General features: G+C 35.8%; 1 protein-coding gene across 2 annotated transcripts in view; it reads right to left on the minus strand.

Moving 5' to 3' along the window:
- LOC123868247 (ADP-ribosylation factor-like protein 4C) overlaps positions 1–15,546 on the minus strand; it is a 74,850-nt gene that overhangs the window by 5,267 nt on the left and 54,037 nt on the right. For both annotated transcript variants that reach the window (XM_045910686.1, XM_045910684.1), the window contains one exon: positions 4,292–4,386. The gene's annotated coding sequence lies outside the window, so the exon portion shown is untranslated. The remainder of the gene's footprint in view (positions 1–4,291; positions 4,387–15,546) is intronic.

Here is a 15,546-nt window from a genome sequence, read left to right on the forward strand (position 1 = left end):
ATATAAGTTTACCCTGTACCAAATATCGTCAATATCGGTTAAACTCAAAAGTTTAACCCATACATACTTTTAACGGCCCAACGGCCGTGAAAAGGTAGCAGACAGACAGACACATTTTCGCATTTATAATATTAGTATCGATTAAGCTTCCCTAATAATGTCATCGAGGTCAGTGGAGTCGAGAGAAAGCACGCGATGGATGCTGGGAGCCCTTTAACTTTCTCTGTCTGCCTTTACGAGAAATAACCTTTTTACTGTTTCCGTCACGAATTTTAATTGATTACAACGTACTTATTTGTAACTTTGTATTCTTAAAAATAGTACTTATCTAATCTGTTTCGTTGTTCAGCTTTCTGTCTTAAACCTACTTATTTTAATTTCTAACTCGTTGATGATTTAGGTTTCGATAAATTCCATGGAAACTTTTTGATTTACCGGGATAAAAGTAGCCTATTACACTCTCCAGCCCGGCTAGCATGGGCAGTAGATAAAAATTATATCCCCCGATTATCCACTGATGTCATAGAAATCAGTGGATATAAATCGGGGATATAATTTTTATCTACTGCCCATGCTAGCCGGGCTGGTCTTTAATTATATCTATCCATGCAAAAAAATCGCATGAATCCGTTGTGCCGTTGCGGAGTGATTGAAGGACAAACCAATAAACAAATAAATTTCCACATTTATAATATGAGTAGGGTATTTGTTAAGCAGTTGTGAACATACAATGGCACAAACATAGGTAATATAATAGGTATGTTACACATATATTAACAAACGCTTTCTATGCGTAAGATAATGCTAAATATCTATGTAGAGATGCAATGCCAAGAAAAAAGAATCTATACTTTGAGTACCTAGACGTCCGCGTCGTTATAAGATGCCTCAATAAAAGCAAAATGCCTGTTAAATTAAAAAATGTATTTGTATACCCTAATAACAATATAGCCGCTTTCAACACGATATTAATGTATTATTTAGGTACCAAATAAAGTATGGGACTATTTCTGACAAATAATCCTCATTTATGAGGAGAATTTCTTTGAAAAAGCAATCATTTACAATTCTCGAAGCGAAAGTAAGTAGGATTAAATTACGAACTGGTACTTGGTAGATACTACGCTTAATTTATCAAATGAGATTATTTTTGTTCATTTGACCTGGGATCGATCGGTCTGTGATCCGAAATTCAATCTCATTTGTATGAATATTTGGCATTATTATAATGATGTAGGTTATAGAAAAGATCTTCGTCACTGCGGGAGAAAGTAAAACCTGATCAAAACATAAGAAAGTATTTAGTATCATTTGTGTTGCCATAAATACGAAAGTCGCGGTAGGTAGGGCACCGTTGCTTTTAAGTGAAAATAGAAATTCCGCACTACAAGATACATATAAAAACATAGGATATGTGTTTCCTTAGATCTTCAAAAAGCAATATCGCAAGTGTTAATAGTTTGTCAATAGATCATAAACAATATTGAGCCAAATTATTGGGCTCTAGTGAACCTATTTTGTTCAAAGATAGAGCAATTTAAATTCAACTTTGGTGAAAGATAGTAAATTATATACCGAGATGTCAGCGAAGCTAACAGTTTCCAATAGATTCTTATATTAATAAAGTTTCATATCTCCAGTGGTAAAGGGACCCTTATAGGATCACTTCGTATCGGTCTGTCTATCATGTCTGTCAAGACCCGAAGAGAATCAAAACCCATAATAGGTAGATTAATGATGATTAACTGGCGGGGAGTGGCTGAAAGGCTGAGGACCGAGTGTGGTGGCGCTCTGTAGGGAAGGCATATGTCCAACAGTGGATGTCCACAGGCTGATGATGATGAGGAATGAGTTGTGTGAGTTTGGAGTTTTATTTCAGTACGGCTCACATTAGAGATAATCCCTGTTGGAAGATTGTAATTGCCGTCTGCGGATGGTGTTCACTCATCCGTATGCGTCGCGTGCGCGACCTGTCGGTACGGAACGCGTGACCCAGCCCCAGATAGGCTTACGAGCATAACCTACTGTCAAGTGCGTGTTCCGCTACCAATTGGAGTCTTCCGTTTAAAAGTGTACTTACTGGACTTATGGGTGTAAGTAGATAAATTTTATTTTTTATCTAAATGACTGCCTGTCTGTCTGTCTGTTTGATCGGGCTAATCTTCGGAATGGCTGAACCTATTTTGACAGGACTTTCACAGACAAGTAGAGGATTAACCAAAGATACAGAGTTAGCTTGCATTCCGGGAAAGGGCTATTTTTATCCCGGAAAGTCAAAGTCCCATGGGAGTTTTAAAAACCTAAATCCATGCGGATGAAGTGCATCATCTAGTTAAACTATATGAAAAATGTGTACCTACAGTTGTATGACCCAAACCACTATTAAATTAGGTTGAACTAGGGCAGAGCAGATACAATTCTCTCGACACTCACCCCTCTAGGTACGACCTAATATCACTTAATAACTCGACAATTACCTACCTGCCAAGCCAACCCTATGTAATTGAATTCGATTACAAAAGCAATTAAAGTCGATTGCTTTTAGCATCACTTGAATTGGTGCATCGAACGGTGAACTCGGTCAGTGCATATCAAATCGAGACCACCGTTAAATGCATGCTGGCCAAGTCCGACGCGTGCGTAACGGCACGGTCTAAGATAAAGGCTCGGTCAGACACAAGTGGTGGCAGCGCGTGACCAAGTCCATAGCCGACTGCAGGCAGCAGCAGACGTATCGCAGCGACACTACTAGTTTCTATGAAATACCTTCCAGACTATCGTTCCAGATTTGCAAAGTGGTGATAGTAAAAAAAAGAATACTCGGCTGAGATTGTTGTGGGCTCTTCTCAGACTTGGGCGCATTTGGAACCCTCTTAGCTTTTGTTTTAAGTTAACGTATTTAATTAGTTTGACAATCAGAAAGTGTACAATGGTCCCAATTTGAATAAATGACTTTGACTTTGTCGCTGTATGTCGCTATTTCATAGAAATATGAAATTACCTACATAGAAACTAGTAGTAGGTAGGTACATTTCAGTGTAGTGGCGTGTGGTAGTGGTACGGCGATACGTCGCCTGTACAGTCGGCTATGGACTTCTACCTCAACGATAGCAGCACCGCAGGACCGCAAGCGAAATTGTCATTAGGGTTATAGCATCGATCGTCTACGCAAGGCGTTTCGAGTAGGTATACCTAATACTTACGCTTTTCTAACAAGATTCCGAAAAAGTTCCCAGATTTGCTGTTTTACAGCATATCATTTTGATAAGTCAAGGTGGACAAATAATTATGTGGAGAAATAAAAATAAGTAAGGGAGAAGTAGCGGCGTAACTGTAACGTTTCGCCTGATACATTAATTATTCTTGTCTTGCAACTTTTGGGGCGATATTAGACACTTCACCTAATCGTCGCTGCGATCACCAGTAGTGTCTGTACAGGCCTTAAAATATAAGTTGTGCTTTACAGAATGCCTTGTATGATCGATGTCGGTTTTATTATGCAAATTGTATGGCTAGAAAATATTTACAGTAAAAGTTTCGCTCCATTTACACTTAAGACTTAGACACACACATCGCGACGATATCGTATAATCGTAATACGATAACGGTACCTAGTCCTTTGTTGATTTCTCCTGTTACACCAGTTAGTTATAGTAGGGGGCTTAGATTGTGTCAAAAGTTAGAAGCTTTCGAAATGTAGATATAGGTATAGAAGAATGTTGAGAATTTCTTGGGTAAGTACGGTGTGTCAAGAATGCAACTGTACTACAAATGCTAATTCAAATCCTGAAAACGTGGGGAGTACTTTGGCCATAATAAGAGAAACAGCAAATACGACCTCCTTCAGCTCATAATTCAGGAGAAAATAGCCGGCAGAAAACGACCTGCGGGGTGATTCACTAACTCAGTGTCTAACACTGAATCATAGCCATCGAGCTCATTTTTTTGTTTGCTACGAAAAAATATTCAAAAATCACCCAGTGAAGCAGCAATGTATTAGAACAAATCAACCTCAGGGTATCATTTAGTGTTAGACACTGAGTTAGTGAATCAACTAGCTGGCCGAAGAAGAACATCGTGGCTCAAGAATTTACGTCAATATTAGGTAAGGGAAGAGTAGGTACTAGGTACCTATCACTCGCTCTTCATTCCACGCAGCAGCGTCCAAGGTACTGATAGTCCTAATGGTTGCCAAGAAGACGGCATTTTTAGAAGAAAAAGAGGGGGGTTTAAGGATGAAAGGGTAGGTAATTATAATAATACTTAGTTATGCTAACGAGGTAATACTTACGTCTTAAAAGAAAACAGTAGTTTCTTAGTCCGCGTAGTTGTAGGTAGGTCCGTGTTTTTCCGACTCGTCTACATCAGCAACATAATATATGTTATCTGAAACAATAAAAAAAAAAAATTACAGTAAAGTATTGAATTCTCACATTTATAGGTGTTTAATCGGATTTCTAATTTTTGATATTGATTTAAATACGTATACCATCTATGCAAGGAATGGTATTGTTAGAAAGTGCAGGCTTTTTTCAGTAGAAACTGCCTTGCGTTTGGTAGAGTCTTGACAATAGCAGTAGGTACAGTAGTATAATATTTTAAAGAGCTAGAGTCTAGACTATGTGGAATCTATTCGGTGGGAGACATATCATAAAAAAAAATGTACTCGTCATGTCCAAAGTGAAGTCATACATTTTTGTACAGTCGGTAGTCAATTTACAATATAAATAACCAAAATCGGCAGCTTAGTTACTTTCAAGCGTCTTTCAACCACATATTGCGTAAAATATTATTATTAGAAAGTGATGTGATTTATTAGTTTACTTTTAACACTGACGATGTCATGGTGTGTGATCCATGCTTTGTATTATCAACAATCAAGGAAAATGTATGTAACCAAGCGGATGTCTACATCCGTTTTTCTCGCATACTCTGAAGATGCGGATTTCCACTTTCCTGTTCATTTCTTCCATTGTAATTTTCTTATCAAATACCTACTCATTACACAGCGTCATCGCCATTTTAATGATGTAGTATTTACAGCTACTTTTTGACGTGTGTATCTGTGACATCGTAGCTCCTAAACTAATGAACCGATATTAATTTATTTATTTTTAGTTTCAAAGGTGGCTTGATCGAGAGTGTTCTATAATCCAAGAAATCGGTTCAGCCGTTTTAAAGTTATCAGCTCTTTTCTAGTTTTTACTGTAACCTTCACTTGTCGGGGGTGTTATAAATTTTTAATTTACACTTGTTTACGTTAGGATATGATGCTATGGCACGTTATTATCAAAATTAATGTCTAAATGAAGATTACTTTAATTGATCTTTATTAAATCTTAAGCTTGAATATACGTATTAATCTAGTGTGGATGAGAAAGCCACCCTTTTTTACCCGACTACGGCAAAGCCGAAAGGAAGTGTTAAGATTTTAGCAGTCTATTTAGGGTACCGTTTTACACTCAACTTCATTGAAGAGTCTTCACAATTTTAATAAATAAAAGGTCTTTGAAGAGAAGAGAGCTAAAAACCTAAAAAAGGGCCAATTAGTCATCGTCAGTAGATACGTAGAGAGATACGTTACTACACAACCAATCTTTTGAGTTTGCTTTTGAGTAAGGTTTATATTAAGGACATGCCAGACGGAGAATAATTGATTGAATTGTGCGCAGTATATTTTATAATTGAGAGCCCGCATGATCTCTGCAGAAGATCAGAGGCTCAATTATTATTATTATCAGTTTAAGGCCTTTAAAGCTAATAAGCATTGATTTATTATAATCAAAGAAAATAAAAAACAAAATTCACTTAATTGAGGATAATTCTATTATCCTTCTCCTTGCGTCGCGGTTCTCTTATTACTTATCGTAACTCCTAAGTATTTGATATTACCATTTTGCCAATGTTTTTCCAGCTCTGCTGTGTTGAAAAGGCAACATGAATGGAAGAATTTTATAGAACTATGCATAGTATAAAGGTGAGTGTTTGTCTATTGTTTAACTGGTTAGTCCTGCAATCAAATCTGTCTTTGGATGTAGACGAAGTCATCAGTTAGTGAATTCATAAATAGAGATAGTAGAAATGAATGTATACTTAGTATGTACCTACTGTAGAATAAATTTTGCGACAATATTGTAAATGACAATTAAATGTTCATCGCGTCCATACCTTTGTGAAAATGTGAAAATGAAAAGTCTTTGAAGTATTTCTTAGAAACGAAAGCTTATTATGCGTAAGCAAATACTAGTAAAGAGAAAATGCTAAGCAAAAGTTGTGATTTCTGTTCAGTAAATAGGAGATTATATCGCAAAATGATGTAAATGTCGTTACAAAGTCGTGCTATGTCATGTCAATTTGTCTTGGACGGTGAGAAATGTAAGGAAATCGCTGGATGAAGCAGAGATAATGCTGTGACTCGTGAGATAGCTTTAATAGACGCCATAATATTTGTATGCTAAGGAAGTAGATGTTATACATGAACGGAAATGAAAATATCTTAGTTAAAATCAGGATTAGTTTTTGTCAGTGACTTCGCTTGCGTGTGTTCACGTATGTTATAGGCACTTGGGAATAATGTAGCTACCTATCAGTGTAAGAATTTTATCATTACTTCCGGAGATTACCCCTTATACCAAACTTACAAACTTTACCCCTTTTATAATATTAGTATAGGTAGTGTAGAAGTGTGTAAAAAGCAAGACTCAAGACATAGTAATAGAGAACACAAAAAAATTACTGACCAAAATGAAAGAATTGAACTAACATATTAAAGACTAGCTGTGCCCGCGACTTCGTTCGCGTGGAATAGTGACCGCGCTTTATATAGCCACGGACGCTCAGGCGCGAGGCGTGTAGTACGTACTCTGTACGTTAAAAATGTTCGCCGTGATTCTTTAAATTGACATAACTTTTTTATTTATGAACCGATTGACATGAAATAAACACTAAATGTTAAGTGAAGCCTACTACAATATATTAATGAAAACCGTATCTAAATCGAATAAGCCGTTTCTGATATTAGCGTGCACAAACACACAGACAAACAAAAACAGACCAAAAAAAAAATTAATTACAATTTCGGGTTCGGCATCGATATAATAACAACCCCTACTACTTTTTTTTAATTTATTTCCATTGTACAGACACCACTTTTCTACAATTTTATTATATGTATAGATAAGAGCTTATCATACATAACATAATATTATTATATTTATATTTATTTTCGACAAAAAAAGAACACAATATTTGTTTATTCGTACTCGTAAGCGCTTGACGGTTTGTCTGAGCACTGCACAATTAATCCAGCTTGGTTCAAACCAAGCTGAATGATAAAAGGTCAAGTGTTCAATAAAGTTCTTAAAATATCCAATGAATGCATTCAAATGAGGTCGAAACAAGAGTACACAGTGGCTAACGGATTTCATTTCATTTTCCACAAACATCTGGCATCGAGCTGTGCTGCGTGTTAGATTGATACAAGTGTAAATTAAAAAATTATAACGACCCCGACAAGTGGTTACAGTAACTGGAAAAGAGCTGATAACTTTCAAACGGCTGAACTGATTTTCTTGGATTATAGTTAAGAACACTCTCGATCAAGCCACCTTTCAAACAAAAAGACTAGTGTGGTCTTTTTTTGTTTACAGTCTTTATTCACTGCTGTGAAGACTGTGATCTTTCCTTAATGATTTCCTTAATTTAGTGGCATTACTAGCCGATGCCCGCGACTTCGCCCGCGTGGATTTAGGTTTTTTGAAATCCCGTGGGAACTATTTGATTTTCCGGGATAAAAAGTAGCCTATGTGTTAATCCAGGATATTATCTATCTCCATTCCAAATTTCAGCCAAATCCGTCCAGTAGTTTTTGCGTGAAGGAGTAACAAACACACACACACACACACACACACACACACACACACACACACACACACACACACACACACACACACACACACACACACACACGCATACAAACTTTCGCCTTTATAATATTAGTGTGATTAATTTTACCTAATACTTATGTTTTTAATGTTGTTTGATCTAACATCTCTACTTATGGGTAACTAGCTGTTGTCTACGACTTCATCTGTGTGGGATTAGGTTTCTGTGATTTTCTGGTATAAAAAGTAGTTATTATACTTATCACTTTTTCACGTCTTTTCTTTCACGCAAAAAATCACATCTTCATCATACGTTCGTCCGTTGCAGCTTAACTGCTAAAATCAAACCAATCAACTAACGAACAAACATATTATTTTCGCTTAAATATAATACGGGTAGGTTTAGTTGTAACCCATCTTTGAACGTATCATGTATCTTTGAACGTATCGCAAGCGTAAATTATTTATGAGGATGCTTACAAAGATACGTCAGAGTGGATAGTAGACTAATTTAGAGTGAGCTAAGTATTGCGTTAGTAATTTAGTACACGTGCCGCGTGCGAGATGCGTTGGGGGCGTTCTTTCTTTTGGATAGCAGACATGGCGTAACAGACGGTCACGGTTAAACGGTTTACTGTAAAGCTGCGAAGATTACGTTTTCCGCATCTCATATGTGTATCTATTTATGAAAGTAATCCATTCTGAAAATCAAAATGATAGGTAGATAATATTAAATTAAAAGTTTACATTTTGTTGCAGTCTTAGCTACGTAGGCAAGACGGAGCGTGTAGACTGTAGAGTATTTGACGTGGACACACACACTAAACTGCGTGAAACGAAATTGAGGTGCTATAAATGCATTATTTTTTTCAAAAGCACTTCCATGTATAATTTGAATGCTAATGCCTACATTTTTATTATAATAAGGGTATAATTTGTCTGTAGAAACGGAGGATCAGTTTTATGGTATGATGTAAAAGTTAAAATATGTATCTAACAACAAAGAAGTGGCAACGTATGGGAAGTAACCGTTTTGTATCATTTGTCGGAGGTGTTTATGTATTGTATGCTAATTTAAACGAGTTTATGGTCATAATGGGCGTGGGAGATGCTGGAGACGTCGTCGTCATATTGTTGTTATTATAAGCAGCTATAAAACGTAGCTAGGTACAGTTCATTATGGTGCTTGTTGATTTCTTTAATTATGTTTTATTAGCTTACACATCTGCTATTCTGCCCGCGTAACTATGATGTAGATTTTTAATCTAATTCTACGTTGGCTCATAATAATACGGAGGAACCTTGATACTAGAGATGTTTTCAGCTATAAAATTAGCTTAACTGTACATGTACAAGTTTTAATCAGAGATTCACCTATACCTACGGGTAGCAATGCAAGTAAAACGGAGCATGTATGTTCAGGAAACTTGTATTCATTTTACCTTCAAGATCTATCAGGTAGATTGAAAGGTTTTTATTTAAATAAACCTTTGTAAAGTGCCCTTCCCAGTGAAAACAATTACTTAGCAAGAAACTCTTTACCAACAATTAACAGCTAGCAAGAAACTTTTAGAATCACCTTTGCAGTGTAAACTGTGACTAAACATAAGTTACCATGAACATTGTCAAGCTCAAAAAGAAAACTGTACCAATAGATAAATAAAGGCTTCGCTCAATCAAGAGCGTTAAGTATTTAGATATCAGATAAGACTCAAGTTAATTATTAGAACCATAAAGAAATCCCTTTATTGATAGCGGATATAAGAATGGCACCTAAGTACTTATAACCAATCAGATCGGTACATCACATGGGGTAGAGTTCACACGATTAGGCAATAATTCAAATAAACGTTGTTACGGGCTCACTATCTCCAGCAATTTGCTCTTCGGTTATTGTTATGACATTCGTTTCTCATATTTATGTCCGTTGAACCCAAGTCGTGGTTCGGATCTGAGGCGTGACTTTATCGCGTTCTTCGTGATGATATGTATTCCGTTTTTGTAGACATCATCGTTATAATATTATAGTTGCGTTATTTTGTAACGTATTACGCTACAGTTATTCGTAAACGGTATGTTTCGATTTTCATAGTTCAGTTACTTAATTTTGGGTCATGATTGTGATGCTTCTATAACAGTATTATAAAATAGAGTTTTGCTTTGTTCTTATGATCATCGTCATCAACCCATTGCTGGCTTATTACGGAGCACGGGTCTCCCCTCAGAATGCGAATAGAGTTATAGTCTATACCCGGTGGCCAAGTGCGGATTATTGTAGTAAACTTCACACACTTTTGAGAAAATTATGAAGAACTCTAAGGTGTGGACAGTGATTAATAATATTAAAGATAAGTTAGGTATTCAAATTGTTATTCGAATAGTAAACTAACTTTTGATAAGTCTGCAACTGTAACAAGTAGATGAATACCAACGGGCGGAACGACTAACTTTTCCGATAAAGTTAAGTTAAACTTTCTAGACAGTAAAATCTCACAAGAACAGGTAATAACCACTGAAGTTATCTATGGTGATAACGGAGGCGTCTTAATCGGCTGTTCGCTCTGTGACAACCTCTCATTTGTATTGAGTTGAGTATAAAATTGCTAGGAAAATATACAGGGCGAGATACATAGCCTACTTTCACTGAAAGTCGATAAGTCAGTAGATTTCACGATGTGTTACATGAGATCGCTCTTAAAGAAGTATTTATGGGCATGTTTGGGGTAGGAAAATCCCAGTGAAGCCTGATTACTGATTAGAGTTGTCGATAAAATATTTGGAGAAACTCTGATTTATGGTTTCTTATTCCCACGGTGGAAAAACTTTACTTATTATGAAAAATGTTGAAGGATTGATAAATTCAAATTGTGCCTGCAATTTAAGTTGTAACACAGTTGTAACACAGAGTAATTTAACTCAGTAGTTGTTACACTCAGTAAGTAATAGGTACCCGCATTAGAATAGCGTATTTATTTGAAATAACTGACTGCGTTTCTGAAACCAGTGATAATCTATGTATGGCTTGGCAATAGTTGATGATGTTTCACAAACCGACCAGACAACCTATCATTTTGACTAAAAATAATAATGTGAGACTTTTATTCGTTAGTGTTTTCCTATTGATTTCTATATATCTGTTACGTTTCAAAGGTCGTATTTTTCATTAGGTACATTATTACATACTGAAAATATGTGTGAACTGTGAAGTCATCAGCAAGATCGGCCATATTGGACGCATCAAAAAAAAAAAATCTGACGGAAGAAATTATCTACCTTCTGTTTGTCCTGCGTTGACGTCTTGCCGTCTGAATAATCTTAGCACAGATTTTGCATTTTGTCGTTGTGTCAGCATTGAAATGTGCTTAGAAAATATTCCACTGCAGACTTCTGCGGACCAATATACGATGTCACAATACGGTATGGGATTGAGGTCGGCGTACCACAGAAACGACGTCAATTTCATTGGATATCCGCTTTCCATTCGCGCTTCTATTCAAATATAACGTTTAATTGCACAGATCAAAAGTATTGATTACGCTTCATCACTGATTCCTATCGTTTATTAAAGCATTTTTAAAATATACCGTATAGCTATCGTAGCTACAATGTTATATCGACGTTTAGGAGTGTCCATAGAATCGACAAGCTGATTTTAACAAAATCTACAGGCAAGCAAAAGCTAAAATAAATAAATAGATATTTGGGTCAGTATTCGGTTTTTTTTCAATAGAGGAAATTGTAACCAACGTGTCTCTATATCAAGAGTTTAGGTTAAAGATAAAGAAAGCATATTATAGAAAATATATTAAAGTTATGTAATTTCTAGTTTTGAAACAAAAAGTGGCAAAATCTTGCATATGAGTTAATCTTATCTTGACTTAGGTAATATCGCTGGATCTAGAAACTTGAGATTTTGCATGTCGAATTTATCTAAAGGTACTTTCCTACTTAGATTCCTCATCAAAAAGAATTATCAGAAATTGTACCCGAGCGAAACCAGAGCACTGGTCAGCTACTTAGTTTATTCCAATGTAACCAATGTTACCGTACAAAATATAGTTGTATATCTATATTGTATAGCATCTTGTGCCAACAGCCAGTAATTAATTTCAAACGTGTACATATACTTACTTACAATAAGTAAATATTTCAAGGTACGAGTATCATCTAAGTTTATCACACAAATAAGTAACTGCAAGCTATAGGTATTGTTCCTCAGTGTATTGTCAGTGTAATACTGTAATTGCTAAATTATAGGTGTAGGTACCTAACTACCAGGCTACGGTTGTTGACTGTGTAAAGACCTTGAATGAATTGAATACAAGAACACATCAAGAACAACTTTTTTTTTTACCTCTACGTGCCTCTATCAAACAATTGCAAACTTTTGAGTGTTTTTTTTTTCGGACGCATCTTTGCCAATCAAATTATATATTAATACATATATTTTATGTTGGTGTGATTCTGCACTTTATTAATGTGTTTCTATATCTACACATTTAATACGTTTTATCAATCGAATTGCATGTTGATAAGAGTTTTTGAAGAAAGATTTTGAATTTGTCTTTGAAATTTTGAAGAAAGGAAAAAGATTTTGGAAGAAGGAACAGTAAAGGGCACCAGAGCACGTGGTAGCTCGTCATTGAGATGAACAGACCAAGTGAAGGCTGCGATGGACGTCCACTTACATGAGAGTGACGACCACGACCGCTCTGTCAAGAGCGTAACGACTAACGACAGACAGAGAAGAAGAGAGAATTTTTGAAATAGTTTTATCGAAATTGGCTTCGACACACGACCGTGTGTCTTGATTATTTTTAAGAATCCACTGTCATGGTAATTTTCTGTGAATTTGAATGTGAATTTTCTCATTAATCAGTCATTTTATCTGAAGGCAATTTTTCACCTCTTTAGGGAACGAAGCAATTTATTTTCGCAATAACTAATTATTTAAATCCTTGAAGGTCTTATAATTAAAAACTGTTCCTTTTGCTAGCACTAACAGCACTCACTCTCAGGCATCCAGGAACATTTAGAATTGAATTTAAGTAAATAAGTAGTTTTGAAAATCGTATTCATTCAATCAAATGGACTCAGACCTTATTGCTTATTGCTAAGCATGATTTCTAAACTGGGTATGTAAATTCATTTCAGTTAGGAAAGTGAGAAGAAAAAGAGCATAGAAATTGGAAGTGGACAAGAGAAATCTCAAGTTGATCAAGAAATTGTAGATCTTAAATGAAACCTCGTACTAAACGTTCTTTTATCCGATGTTCAGTTGAAGTTAAACTTCTGTAACGAAGCTGCCTGCAAACTAGCTCCGTAAGTCCGTGCTAAAACTAGAAATGAATCCAAGTAAAATAAATGAGAGCTAAATATAAACTTGCTTCATCAGGATAAAACTTGACACTGCGGTACCTACGGCCTGAACGATCCATCAGGCGGGTAGCGTGTTCAAGGCAACGATTTTATACAAAGAATTTACATTTTGCAAACGTAAATCTTTACAGGAATATTACGGCTTGTTGGATACTTTTGGTGTTTATAATTTACTAAAGAACTTTGTTTGCATGTTTTTGTAACACGGTCAGGTATTTCACTGTCGTCGGATAGAATCTTTTTTTTTAACCCCCGACCCAAAAAGAGAGGTGTTATAAGTTTGACGTGTGTATCTGTGTATCTGTGTATCTGTCTGTGGCATCGTAGCGCCTAAACGAATGAACCGATTTTAATTTAGTTTTTTTTTGTTTGAAAGGTGGCTTGATCGAGAGTGGTCTTAGCTATCATCCAAGAAAATCGGTTCAGCCGTTTGAAAGTTATCAGCTTTTTTCTAGTTACTGTAACTTCACTAGTCGGGGGTTTTATAAATTTTTAATTTACACTTGTTGTAAAAATAGAATGAAGAAATCTCCATTTGTCTTTCATTTATTTACAATATATCTACTCATTACCACAATTAAAGACGGAATTGTTGACATATATGTATTATGTTTTTGCGTGCCATCTTCCTGGAGAGCCCCCCAGGCTCAGGCATATTGTCTCTTGAATATCTAATCTTCTAGTCTAATAATCTTGATAGGAAAATTTTTCATTTGTGCCTATTATTCAATTGGCTACTTCATGTTTTACTGGCTTTAATAAGCAAGTGCCTGTTTTGCTTGGTCTATAAAATTTTTGTTGTAGTGTAAAGAGTCAAGTATCAAAACAATTTCACGATCCGTAGGTAAGTAGTAATAACTTACATTATTATTAAACTTTATATTAAAACCACAAGCTACGGCATAGTCAGTCGAAATTAAAGCTTCGTTTCGTAGTATATAAATTATATTTACTATTTACTTACTAACTTTGCAGTCTTCAACAAGATTTCGAGTTCTTATGGTATGAGTAATTGGGCGCTGTTCGATGGATACAATTCGATCTACGATTTCGAATAATTGCACCTCTCTTACAACGCGATAGATATGGCCTGGCATGTTTTTGATAGGTATTTATATATTGATAAAGCAAACCGCATAGTTTGTAAATAAAAATAATAAGGAAATTTTTTCCAGCGCGGAAATGCAGCAAGCTTTTTGATACTACGCGGAAATATAATTTATGTCAGACAAATAATATACACCTATAAAAATAAGCAAGTTTAATAACTTGTAGTCATTACGTTGGGACAAACTGGTCCCTAATAGCTTGAACCTACCGGCAATCTAGACTTCAGTGCATCTGCCTTCAGGGAAAACCATTCAGAAGGCGTTGACCGCGTATCATTTCCAACAGCTTACATCGCGATTATGCTGCCTTCATGAATAGTGATCAGGTGAATAATAAACGACCGATTCACGGACATTTTATTTTGCAATGGCAAATGCTTATTTTTTCCGTGGTTTATGCACTATTGATTTTACAATTTCTTTAATGAAAACGTTGCATGGTAGCAAATAGCAATCTGCTTCGCATTCAGAGTTGTTGGAAAATGTTGACATTATCTGAAGAGTTTCTTTTTTGGTTTTCCATGTATTTTACCTATACAAGCTTTCATTCTAAGGGCGCGCTTTAAAGTATAATAAAGAGCTGATCATTTGATAAGGATGGCAACGTCCTTATTTGTTTCTTGATATCCACCATATTGGATTGTCATACGCAGAATGCTGTTGATGAAACTAACGGCACTACATAACATATATTAAAGTACCTTTTTTTTTTGCTCTCTCGTCTGGCTTTACAAAGATTAGCCAATGTCAAGTTTGTAGTTATTTGTAACAAGTTAGGGAAACTATACAAGTATGGACCCCGTCTGTGCCGGCGCTCGCCGACATACGCACGGCACCCCCTTAGAGCGCTTTCCAGTCCGTTTTAACAAAAAAAAACACTTCAAAAAGGCAGAGCACGCCTGCCAGCTAACACCAACACAGACGAAGTTCATTAAAGTACCTATATCGTTAGTATGAGTACATCGAAGGAATAGAATGTGTAGGTTCAGGTCGTTGATTCTAGGTTCAAAATAAGTTTCACTTTACAGTCTCGAGTTCATTTAGGTTTATAATTATATCGAATGTCAAAGAAATAAGATAGTTGTAGGTATGCTCCAGAAACATTATACGTTAAGCTAGAAATGTTCAGATATTATTATGTTACAAGCAGAAAAAAAAAATGTTTTTGTATCAAG

This window comes from Maniola jurtina, chromosome 9 (genome assembly GCF_905333055.1).
Source record: "Maniola jurtina chromosome 9, ilManJurt1.1, whole genome shotgun sequence".
In the NCBI taxonomy this organism is placed as follows: Eukaryota; Metazoa; Arthropoda; class Insecta; order Lepidoptera; family Nymphalidae; genus Maniola; species Maniola jurtina.